Raw genomic sequence first — 13,818 nt, forward strand, 5'->3', positions numbered from 1 at the left:
ACTGTATAATATTCTATATCATTAATCGTATGCTGGCCTGTTATACTCTTATTTGTTTGTTTGTTTAATTGAGTTTTTTACGTCACACCGACACACTAAAAGTCATAATATATGGCCACGTTCCAGCTTTACTGGTGGAGGAAGTCCTCAGGTGCCCTTCCAAGCATTATTTCAAGCACGATCGGGCACCTGAGTAGAACCACCGACGTTCCGTAAGCTAGCTGGATAGCTTTCTAACATGAAAGGATCCAAAGCCTTGTCGGGATTCGAACCCACTGTGGTGAGGGGTCTACCGTTATACTTTAGTATAAATTAAAATATGTTACATACCATTCATTCACATTAAAATCTCAGAAAATGAAATCCACTTGTTGCTGAACATATTTGCAGTAAAGTTTACTGGCGCTGTTTCATTGTCAATCCGCTATTACTGAAATAATATTAAAGAGCAATGAATAGATTTGCATAGACTTTTGAAAAAAAAAACACACACAAACAAAAATGTATGACTTAAGCCAAAACTGTTTTGTTTTTCAATTCATTCATGATATGTAATTGTTGAATAAAATATTGTTAGGAGAATGCTGATTTTTGCACAAGAATACGACAAATGAAAACCGAAAACATACTGTTTGATAACACACACATGTTTTCTAAAATATTTCGTGTTGTTATATATTCAATAATCCATCCTTGTGCCTCCTTATTTAGCTTTAGTTGGATTTTGTGTTGTTTTGTCAAATTTAATATACAATGCCCGAGAAATATTGTAAAAGGCGTAACTTATCTGGTCAGTGACAAACTCACAACAAAACTTGTGCTAATAATCATTTTACTTCCTTTATAATTTTGTAGGATACAATAATTTATGACATCATCAATATTTGCGTTGTTTCAATCATGCGTCACAAAGTCCCTTTGTTGAATGGACTAACCGCGTAAAATGTGTTACGCATTGCCTTTCGATTAGGTCAAGTTAATAAATAGTTGATTAGTTATAGTGGGTTGAGCTATAGAAATTTACTTACAATACCATACTAGGTTTAGAAAATATTTATACATCTTGAAAATAATATTTCAATTTAGTTTACCGTTTGCATTTTTGATAAAAGTTTTTTGTATTGATTGGATTGAACGATATACCTATATGTATTTCATGTTTATCTAATACTTTTCTAATATTTATTTGCAATTTTTGACTTTATAAACTTGTAGTGTCTATGTATATAAAATGCATATCTTGTTGATACAAAATTATCAAACTTTTTTAATAATTGCATCTTAAAGTCCATCCCTATTCTTAGAGCATAGTGTTTAAATTGTTGTTATAAAGGTTTAAATAAAATCATTCTTTAACATGTGCTTACATTTTGCTAAACATAATATACGAGTATTATGAGTTTTGATTTTAAAAAAATAATAATATATCAACTTTGAATGCGCTTACTATAATATATCATTCATTGGCAACTATCTTGAATTGTGTCACAATATAGCCGATCAATTCTTGTTTCCTATCATATATAACATATATACAGATGAGCTGTAAGTATCAACAATATGTAATCCAGGGCCTATTTTGAAGATTGATCAATATTTTTTATAAATATATCTGTTACTCTCGTTCATCAGTATCATAATGTAGGAAATATAGATGTTGTGTTGATTAGTGTTTGTTTTAAATATTTTATTCTCATTTCGGGATATATTACGATTGTTTAATGATGCGTTCCACAATGTTTATATAATGATTGAAGGCACATATGTTTAAATTATTACCAATCCGTGTTATAATGAATGGAATACCATGAGAAATACTATAATGTAATTACCAGAAGGAATTCAAGAAGAGTGTTATCGTAAAAGTAGAATGAAAAATTACAGTTGGACAAATATCAAATGCAAAAATGGAAAGTAAATTGAACCTTATATGTAAATATTTAGATAAAACATTTAAAAAACAACAACATAATATGAGAAATATTTCAAAGCAATCTGAAAACATACAAAATACTCATAGCCCGGCAAACATTGTATTGAATGTTGAATGATCGTGAAAGAGTATCGCTATATTATTCTGATACTAACACAATATCATTATTTAACACCACAATTTCTTACAGCATTTAACACCGTCGAGAAGTTAGCTCAAACATTTTCACAGTAAATTTCTGATGTGATGAAAACAACAGTTACTATCAATACTGCTATCATTCTGTCAATTCAAGAGATGCGATTTCCGCCTGGTGGAGATTTTACCTGGGTGGTAAATTCAACATTTATGATATCAAAATGTGTGTACATTTATAATTAACAAAATTTATATAATCATTTTCTTTTTGTTAGGTAACGTCGCACCAACACTGTATAGGTCATATGCTTTACTGCATTATTTCAGGCATGAACTGGTAGATCCAGACGTTCTGTATGCTAGCTGTTTAATTTACCTTCATCACATGAAAGAAGACAAAATTCCTGCCGAGAATCGAACCCACAGCGGTTAATTCGAACAAGTCCAGAAATGTATTGTTATTAATACATTGGAACGAAATGTCACACGGCACATTATAAACCAAAACATCGATACAAAAACTATTATCTACTTTACTTTATAATTAATCTATAAAAAAAAGTGCCAGATAGATCCTGTTGGTACGTAATAAAATAAAAATGGCATGTTTGTTATGTCTTTCCTGAAACAGAAAAATTAAGGCCTGTCAAAGTTTCATGTTCACTTTGTGATACCATTTTGACTTATAAAATGAACACTTGTTACATATTAAAAATATCAGGTTTATAATTCATCTTATCATTTTACATTTATTCTAATGAGTTATGCAGACATTCAAAGTGTTTCTGTTTTTAGCGCCAAAATATTTTATATATGGAAAAATGTGACTACAAGCGCTTCAATAATAAAAGTTGTGACTTGAATAAAAAAACGACTAAATGTCATGAATCGTCTTTCAGGAAAATTTTACTATCTGCAAAGTAATAAGTCAAAGCAATCAGAAAGTCTGCACACAGCATTTTTGACGTGCGAGATGAACTTGTAATTCTTTGATCTACCTTCAAGTAAAGTGTCGTTAATTACTGCATGATGATTACTTCTACATTTCTTGGTTTTAGTTTTTTCTTTATATGTTTATAGAGTTATGATAATTGTTTAATGACAAGAAAAAAAGAAACACGTTCCTCATTTTAGTTGTTTTCAAATCATATCACTCTTTTAATATCTTTGGTAAAATTTGGTTCAGAAATGAAAATCTTTGATGTCTTTCTTGAAAATTTAATTACAATTCTTACAAAGTCTTTTCTCAACCAGGTATTCCACACCAATACTACATCAAATAAAATTATTGCTTTGAGATTAAGTATACTTTCTTTTAAATAAATGAAAAATCAGTTACAGATGTTTTCATTTTAATGTGAATGTTTTAATATGAAAACTCGAAACAGAACCGATAACAATATCATTGAAAGATAATCAGAAAAACAATCCTATACCACATGTTGAGTCTAAAATATCATTCTTACAGCAGCGAACTTCAATTATATAGTTATTATTTCATATTAACAGAAACATGCATAGTATAAACTTAAATCGATTTTAAGTTGCAGCCCCAGTAACCGAGGAAACTATGATAATTTTAAACAAATTCACTACTAACATGATATAATGTAATTAATTTATTTCTCACATGATAGAAAATAAACATATTTTAGAAATCACAAAACAACAAAAAAACAGGTAGTAATGGATTGCTTTTAAGTATGATATCACGCAATCCTCTTCAACCCATTCAATTAAATTCAAATTTGTTTATAAGTTCGAACTTTATATAATCTCATATTGTGTTTTAAACCATCTGTAAATGATTTTAAACAGTATAACAATAATTGAAAACATTTTAATGTTATCTCATATGAACGATATAAATAAACAGCAGGATCTGACGAATTAGCCATTAAAATTTTAAATATCTTATTTTAATCTAAAACATCATTTCATTATATTATTCCGACGTGGAATGCGTGTATATGACTGGTATAATTATAATAGCAGATACACTGGTTAAACAAAAGGCTAAAGAAAGACATTCTAATAGTTTGTACATTAATTAAATGATATTTAGATATAACATATATTTCTCCACCTTCCCTAACCCGAGAAGTAAAGCGAATGAATTTTAAAACATGCATATGTATATGGAGTCTTCGCAAATATTATCTTAAACTCATGAATGCCATGAAACATGCTATCAAATAAATTACTGAGAAACGAATTATAATATAACTATGCATATAGCACAAACGTATCTTGTGCAGATACATTCTAATTTGTTTATGTGAGTCACCATGGACTAGGAGTAAATGAGGATAATTAATGGACAAAGAAACAGACTAGAATGCAACCAAAGACTTGAGCAAATGAGATCGAAATTTCTCTTCTCCCGATTTATTACCGACATTTCAATACTTTCATTACTGATTTTTGTTCTTGAGATACTAAATAAGATACTCTATGAACCATGCGACCGAACGTTTTCCCAATAGAATAATTTGGCATGTGAAAGCAAAAAACAATCAAGTCAATAAAAATGTCATTGCGTTCGTTAATGGAAAAGTCATTTATTCAAGCATTGTTAGATACAAGTCACTGCTGCACAGCAGACATTTCTTATGCATTAGCTGTAAAGTTGTTTAAAATATTAAAGTGACGTCGTTTTTTCTGCATTAACAATTCAAGACGAACCAATGCTGTTTATAAATAATTAAAAGTCTCATTATTTTAAACAAGATGTCCTTAAAATAAAACGAACGCATGCAGGATCATGGGAAACCCCAATATGTACATTTGAGCCGTGCCAAGACAAAACCAACATAGTGGGTTTGCGACCAGCATGGATCCAGACCAGCCTGCGCATCCGCGCAGTCTGATCAGGATCCATGCTGTTCGCTTACAAACCCTGTTACAGGTAGAGAAACTGATAGCGAACAGCATGGATCCTGATCAGACTGCGCGGATCCATGCTGGTCGCAAACGCACTATGTTGCTTTTGTCGTGACGCGGCTCATTTAAATTGTTGTAATAATTACAATTTACTGAACATATGAATGTAAAGGATTTGTTTTATCAAACTGTTCTTTAATATCTGGTGCTTCCGTTTCACGAATATTTTTTTCTAACACGTTTTATTTACTTTTCGTTTTTTAGTAACAAATATATATTTTAACATTGTTGATATACGGCTATCTTATAAAATAGCTTTAAAAATTCAAACCCATACACTGTATATCATGAGCGTATTTTAAGGAAAGAATACAAAGGGAGACTACTGCATTGGTCTATCTCGGTCATAATTTAATATGCATTACTTTATATACCGAACACCAGAAATGTGACTTACTTTGTACTACGTGACAATTATACATGTAATACGGTCAGATTGATTTTATCTGATTATTTAAGACGACTTCGTTAAAAAATCATTACTTATTAAGAAAACAAGTCACTTTTATCTTACATGGTAGCCTTTCATCTCCAATTTTGTCCAAGATAAAAAAAGTCATATATCATTAATTACACTGAAGATGGTTTTACCTGATAATTTATCATAAGCATATTAAGATTTTCCTTGACTGACTTACATGATAAACGTGTTACGTATAAGTCGTTTTGAATTGTAAGTATCTTTCGTGCTGAATTCTAAACAAATTAAAGTCTAAACGTAAATAACATTTTCTCTATTTTTGTTGTAGACTTATGTTGAAAATAATCCAGCTTCTTGAATACAGTGCTATCATCTTCAGTATAAACACTTCAACATTAAAACATGCAGTATTTTCTCACAGAAATGTTACATTTTCTCTAGAATCATATATTTCATAGGGTTTTGATTAAAATCTTGTTGAAGCATTATACATCTTACGACATCTTATCAGACGAATGATTGTTAAACCAGAGTGTTACTCTAACCTAAACTCTTTAAATCAACAAGTTTGCCTGATTTAACTGTCTGTTATTGTCAATAAACAGTGCTCGTTATCTGTCTTCTGGAATCTATATGGCACATATACACGTCTATCTATGTAACTAGTTTGTGTACATATCACATAATGATCTATGTCTTTCCTTAATAAATATCTAAAAAAAAGAATTAAGGTTTCCTGAAGGTTTCGTCATGTAAATGTTTTATACACTAAGTCTTATTTATGTAATAAACTACATTCTTCACTGCTTTGCAATTTTATATGATGTACAGAAGTGTTTTCTACAATATGAAAGGTAAGCAACAATGTGTGTCTAATGAAGTGAAGATTTACAGCTATAAGAAGGAATACGTTAACAAAATGTTAAAAATAATGCATCAAGATATCAGACTCCCTACAAAGTTTATGTACATTAAAACATGTTCATCTTCAAGTATAATGCATTGCCTTAAAATTTAAATTATGATTCTAATAACAGACTGACACTCTGAGAACGGAAAGGTTAGCGCTAGGAATGTGTTGTAAATGTGTTATACACTTGAGAAGCAGGATTTACTGCACCTTGAGAAGTAGAGTAATATAAATAACAGTGAAACTTTGAAAAGTGATGTAACACATTTACTGTGCTTGTAAGATGTGAGAATTTCTTTTTTGCATACAAGAACGAAAGAGCTTGTCTTGTCAATAAAGTCTAAAGAAACAAATAGACAGCAGTTCAATCGTATAAAAGTTCAAAAGTCAAGCATCACAAGTTCTATATTTTGTTTTTATGCGCTTTTAAAACATTTTGTTTTAATTTTTGAAAATAATATGAAAAGAATGATGAAATTCATTAAATGCTGTCTCCAATAACACCTAGCCACATCGGTAAGGCATCCAGCAGGGCAGCAAACAAAAGAGAGAGTACAAAGGCAGAGCAAAGACTGTGCGTATCAAATAGAGCCAGTAAGTCACAAATTTTAATTAGGACATTAAATAGTAAGATTATTAATGAGGTAGCCTATATTAGACCTTTAACCGGGAAATTATGTTCTTTTACAAAATATAGAACTCTTTTGTAAATCCATGAAGAAAACACGGTAAATATTTGACATCAGATATGAAAAGAAAGATCAAAAAGGAATGGAGGCATTGTCAGTGACTCCAGTACTTAATTATTATTTATGTCTATATCAGCTTCTACTCCGACCCACCCACCCAAAGTCAATTATTGACAGAAAAATGCATGTACTTGCAAGGAGGATAACATGTATCGTTTATGTTTAAGGTATCATGGAAGGTTTCAGAATGGACAATTATTAAAAGTGTGAACTAACATATCACCTTACATAGTTATTGACAGGGAAATGACCTTACAGGGACACTGTACGTTCAGAGACATCCCACCTTTAGGCCATATAATAATAATAATAATCTATAATTACGTTAAGTAAGAACGGGTAAGTTATTCTTTCTATAATACAATACATTTAGCATGTTATCTTTCTATTTTTCTACACGACATGCCGTATTTCTCTTTTTTCTCATTACATCATTTTAAAATAAATCTAAATCAAACTTTTAAGTACAGAAATTTTGTTAAGACTTATACAAAACAGAAACTCATAATGATAATAATATATGATTGATAATGAAACAGTTAATTAGAGTAAAATCAAATAATTTATACATAAAGTCGCGTAATGGTTCAGATGCCTTGTTTCGAATCTTACTCACATTTTAATGACCTGCTGGTAAAATATTTGAAGTCGCTAATCTTTCTCATGGCTGGTTGACTAACGCGTCGGACAAGCAGCAATTTAACGATTGCTATACGGGTGGAGCAGTTAGGAGCAACCGTTAGGGACCTTACAAACATTGCTAAGAACTGGTTGGTTGCAGGAAGTGAATTATGAGTGTATCTATAAACTAAAGCTTCCGTCACTGTTATAACTGCGTATGAACACACACTGCACATGAAATAAATTGTCTACGATAATGATATGTTGTTTTAGTTCTTACGCTGATTTCTACAAAAAGTTTGATAGAAGAGCGTGAAATAGCCGATACCCAGTCATACAGCCATTTGCCAATGTAAAAGCAAGTAAAAAGTAAAAAAGAATATCTGATGAACGTTTGGAAATGCTGCACGTTCGATTTGATTAAGCCTCTTCATAGACGGAATTGTAAATTGCAGACTACCGTCCACGCCCTCTAGCCAGAATTCAACATTTAACATTAAATGGTAAAAACGAAACATACCTTTATTTTTAAAGCCTAAAGCCTAAAATAGAAATACACTATGTATCGTATTTTATTTTAAAAGAGGGACAATTTTCTAATGTATTTCACATTATTTTGATGTAAATGACCAGAAGGTGTTTTATCAAACTGTGATGTCTTATTCATCCAGACATCAATCGTGTTAGATAAATAAATATCTAACAACATTTTATTTAACCATGGCAATTATTCTCTTTTATATACTGAATGCTGTAGTAATAATAATAAATTACTGATCACAACTTTATAAAATGCAAGGATAGGCAATTTTTGTGTATCGGATGCAAGTGGATTAGATTGAGTTACATGTGGTTTAAAGTATTACTTAGCTGAATTTTTGATTGATTGATTTCTTAACGTCACTGCATTTGTTTGATAGAAAAAGGAGATAAACTGACATTTTAGATGTATTAAAGTTAAATGAAAAACATCAGGATTTCCGTTTTTAGTCTCTGTATGCTGGGTGAATTATTAGACCATAAATAGACTACAATTCTTATAGTTATGATGGCTTTTCTATATTTTTTTATTGAAAGTTTTACCGTATAACCATATAACGTTCATGCAGTAGCATATAAAGGTAATGAATAAGACTTTAGATTTAAAGACAAAATATTATCAAATTATATACAATTTTTTATCTAAGATTTGATTATTTTAATTATTGGACATAATATGTAAAACCTATACTATTTAGATAGAGCTTCAGAAAAATTCAGAATCACATATGCTTTTGTGTGTGACCTTTTTAATATGAGATTTCTAAATAAAACATATTTTAGTGTTACTCGTCAATGTGAGGCATTGTACAAATACTACACGACAAATAAAAATATCTAAATATATAAAAATTTCAGTAAGAACTACTATATTGCTAGTAAATGCTATTACATTACGAAAATGGACATTCTAATACCAGTGACATTTCTGTAAATTACCTTCCAGTGGGTAATATATAATTGTATTGATTATATAGTATCGCTCAGGGCATATAAATGGGATAATCAAAGAGACGACGTACATCGCAAATTTTTCACAATGGGACGATCATGTTTAATGATGTCGTAATGAAACAATGTAATCATACCTAGGTTATTTACCTCGAACGTTTTTTTTTCGACTGAAGTTAAAGCATCTGTGAATGCCAGAGAAAAATTATAAATATCATGCATTTGTAAGACCAGTTGCATAATGGAATCTACTTTTACACTTTGAAATGATGTGATGAGTATGCTACAATATAGCCGACCACTATGATACCCATCAATATTCACTGTAAAGTAATGAACGAAAGCTCAAGACCCAAGTAGCATAGCAAATACGTTTATATACAGAATTAAATGACATCTGGTGGTGAAGTATAATTTCCTCTTATAATTTGATAAAATAAGCTTTAAACACACACATGAATTAGATTAGTTGAAGATACTTTTATGTTTTGTTTTTATATCAGATCAAATCCTTGATATACTGTAACAAAAATATAAATATCAAAAAATCTGGAGACAGAGTGATTATTCGGAAGCATTAATCTTAAGTTACACTAAAATTGCAGACTTAGTTTATTTGAGTCTGTTATAAGGGATAATGAAAAAGTGCAAAATCCCTCACACATCCCAATTTCAGCTTTAGCGGAACTCAATTGTCAAGACTTAAAAGTACACGAATCAATGATCCCGAAGGACCAGAAAAACACTCAAGTGAAATATTTTAAAGCAGCATCATAATTACTAATTAGAAGAATGTACTATGAACATTTGTGCTAAAACGTACAATTAAAGGCATGATCAAATGTTGTCTTGCATTTTATTTCTTGACAGCAAACAACGCCATCTTGTTTGAAATTATCGAATCGTTAGTGAATCAAATTATAGACTTCATTGTAAGCATATTTGGCATTAAAGGGTAACGTATTGATACAGGGCACGGAAGTAACATTTGATTACACATATTTCATGAATTTGACATTATGAAACGTTTAGACTGACCAAATAATATATAATCAACATTATAATTTTATCTAAAATAGAACAAATCTTTATTTTGTTATGAAGTGTTATACCGTAATCAGTGTGACTACCTATATTTCATTTATATTACTAACTGATTTTATTCTGTACTAGAAGATGGGCAGTGTTTGATAAGAAAAATAATCAAATGATCAAGTGATAAGTAAGAGACTTATTATTTGCTAATCAGAACCGCCTCCGTGGTCGAGGTGTTAGAGTTGATGACTTCTAATCCAGATACCTCTCTGGCGTGGGTTCGATCTCCGGGAGATGCTTTGGTAGTTAAGCGCGGAGGAAGGTAGTCTAGTACTGGTGTTAGGAAAATACCCGCCTATATGACTGAAATACTGTTGGAAAAAGGCGTAAAATGAAACAAACAAACAAACAAAGATACAGGGTAATATTGTAATATAACAACAGCATTTTGCTATAATATAGATGTACTTGCAATATTTATGGCACAATAACGTATCTTATGCAACTGTTTCGTGGTGGATGCATCTATTCACAAAGGGTCAATTAGGGATACCTGTAAGTCTTGTAGAAAATGACCCATAGTAACTGTTCGTGACAAAACATTCAAAGTTATCATTGACAAAGATACCAGACTTTCACTTCATTAACGTCCATGAACTACAACATTTTTAATTTGGCTATCCTGGAAAATGTTCTAAATTTCACATTTCACTATGATATCAAATTTATGCTTTTATACCTTAACTGTCTCCCAATATGGCAACATATATTCAATAACAATGATAGAGATGAATGAGCGACTTGCTAGCACATATTGCAGGGATTTTAAAAGGGTCAACTCATACGATTCTGAAAAATCAATTTAAAGTTAGGCGAATAACTGCCAGATTGATATCCCATTTGCTACCATTTGAACAACAGAAGAAGGAGCGAGTTAAATGCGCCGCAACTTACTAACATAACAGTTCGTCAACCAAAATGTTCGTCGACCAAACTTTGCAAATCGACAAGTGTGAAAGACGTTAAGTACGTAATTTTTTTAATACACGTGGAACTGTTGTCAAAGTACCTGTTTCAAGAGGCTATTTTAAAAAATAGATTAAACGTCTGGAACATTGAAGTTCTGTAGCAGGAGAATATATTAAAAATATTAAAAAAAATGTTATTAATTTATTGACCATATTGCATTACATATTGACCAATTACTCGTACATCTTAAGTGACCGATTTTTTGTTGCAATTTTTCACATTTTACTAAAAGTGGAAAAGTAACTGTCATTTGATGTTAAAAGGCTAGACAATATAGCATCGTATTCCAACAATAACAAATTCATTGTGAATTGTATCCTTTTAATTGCCAGAAGATTTTTATTCCCGGAAAAAACGAAGTATCATAGATCTAATAAAAATTATTTTAAGCTCTATCAGGTGGCTCATTCATCTCTATAATTGAAATTCAATATATGTCGTCACACCGGGAGACAAATGAAGTATAAATTTGACAATATAGTGAAATGTTGGAATTTGGAACGTATTTCAACAATGCCAAATGAAATATGTTGTAGTTCATGGACGTTAATGGTTAATGAAAGTTTCAGTTAACTCTCCCTAGCACCGGCCTAGCTAAATTCAGCATTCACTTATGAAAGTGGTGAGGTAAAACAATAAGATAAATCGGCCGTTATCATGGAACTTTAATTAATGCTTTCGTGCAATCCTACGGAAAGTAGCGTGTCATCCCTAAGTAATAGATAATATGTACTCTTTAACGAGATAACGATAGACAGAACTAAATAAAATGGAATTTGAGAGGGAGGATATCAGAGGTTGTTGTGAAGCATGTGTAGCATAACCAGAGACGGGTTCATCAAATGTGCATTATATCCTTAATTTCAAAGTTGCAAACTATGAACGTGATTAAGATGAACAATATATCAGCACATACAGAGAGGCAAGCACGGTTCTATCGACTGTTTCTAATTAATACTCTAGGAAATCATATTTGCAAGTACAATAGCTAGAGGCTAGTCATTATCAATTATTTATTATATCTTAACATGAGACAATTGTTTCCACCCACTGTCACATGTGATTGACTGAATTGTCAACGAGTCTATGTAGTCGTCTAAAGTAAGTCCACGAATTACGTCTACAGCACGAATCAACATTATACAAAACAGTGAAAAGTATCATCAACAACGATTATGTAGGTAACAATTCAGAGACAGATAAATTTAGTGAATCTTTGTTTAGAATTGTCACATCTTATGTTACACATATTGATTCTAAGATATGCCTTTGTATAAAATGTATTTTCAAGATAGTTTGAAAGAGATAAAAAAAGACTTCAATGTTAGGAGCGATATTTTAACTGAATACTGTTCGAAATTTCCAGGAAGTTTATTTCTTCTTTGCATGACAATATGTGCTAATACCAGAGTCATCTTGGTATCTGATTAAAGTATTTGAGTTCCATTAATTAAGCTCATTTTATTTGTGCAAATGTCTTTTTAACAAGAAATCAAATAGAACAATATGTTGTAAACAAATAAACACCTTTATACATGTATGTTATCATATACATGTATTATATGAAACATTATACTCGTATGTTGATCGTTCACACACAGACAAAATAGAAGCTGGCCACTCATCAAATAAACTTAAAAATGTTAGTGCAAAGTTATAGTAAAAGTCATTAAGTCAAATTACAAAATGCAGTTATTACATTTGCTTGCAGGTAAGTTGTTTGATGCTTTCTTTATTTATTCTAAAAGAGTGACTACTATGTATACAAATAAACGTATCTTAAAGTTATAATGTATATAACAATTTTGAAATACAATGCAGATAATAAATCATAATGAATGTAGGCGCAAATACTGCAATAAATCTTTACTCAAATCTATAAAGAACGTATATGATTTATTGTCAGGCAATAATTTAGAGTATATCGTGGCATAAATGTCAGCTTACGTACATGTTTAAACAAGTAATATGGTAGTTTCAAGCCGTTAGGGATTGGTATACGATTTTAAATTTAAATTATAATCTAATAAGGACTTTTCCGCTTTAATGTGAAATAAGTACAATGCACATATGCTTACAGTCTTCAAAGTATTAATGAAACCGGCACAATCTTTGGAACAAAGTTGCGTAAACTAATGAAAATTTCGAATTTAAATTGTCATTTTTCCATCTATTTTTGCCTTATCTTATTTCAGAGAGAAAGTCAAACAATGGTAGAAAGGAAAGTAGGGGGAACCGGAGATTGTAACACTGAAATATTTGACGTATGAAAACCATACTTACAAAAAACATGACACTATCTCTCTATATTTGTATAAAAGAACATTAATGATTTTGCTTGGAAATAAAGTGCTTGAGAAGTGTTTATGCCGACAGTTCTATATACTTGTATGTTTAGGAAATAGATATCGATTCTGAGTGCAATGTTGTAGAATAATGCACGGTTTGAGTTCAAATGCGTAGTAATATAATCACGAAGGCCGATAGGCCTGAGTGATTTATTACAAAGCATTTGAACGAAAAACGTGCATTATTATATAATAATGCA

The 13,818-nt window shown here is 30.8% G+C and overlaps 1 long non-coding RNA gene across 1 annotated transcript in view; it reads right to left on the reverse strand.

Annotated features, from left to right (window-relative positions):
- Positions 1 to 234: 234 nt before the first annotated feature.
- Positions 235 to 13,818, reverse strand: part of LOC132758722 (uncharacterized) — a 67,740-nt gene continuing 54,156 nt past the window's right edge. The window contains exon 3 of the long non-coding RNA XR_009629616.1: positions 235 to 430. This is a non-coding gene — a long non-coding RNA (uncharacterized LOC132758722). The remainder of the gene's footprint in view (positions 431 to 13,818) is intronic.

The sequence above is a fragment of the Ruditapes philippinarum genome, unplaced genomic scaffold, assembly GCF_026571515.1.
Source record: "Ruditapes philippinarum isolate M1 unplaced genomic scaffold, ASM2657151v2 ctg571_1_1_1_1, whole genome shotgun sequence".
NCBI lineage: Eukaryota > Metazoa > Mollusca > Bivalvia > Venerida > Veneridae > Ruditapes > Ruditapes philippinarum.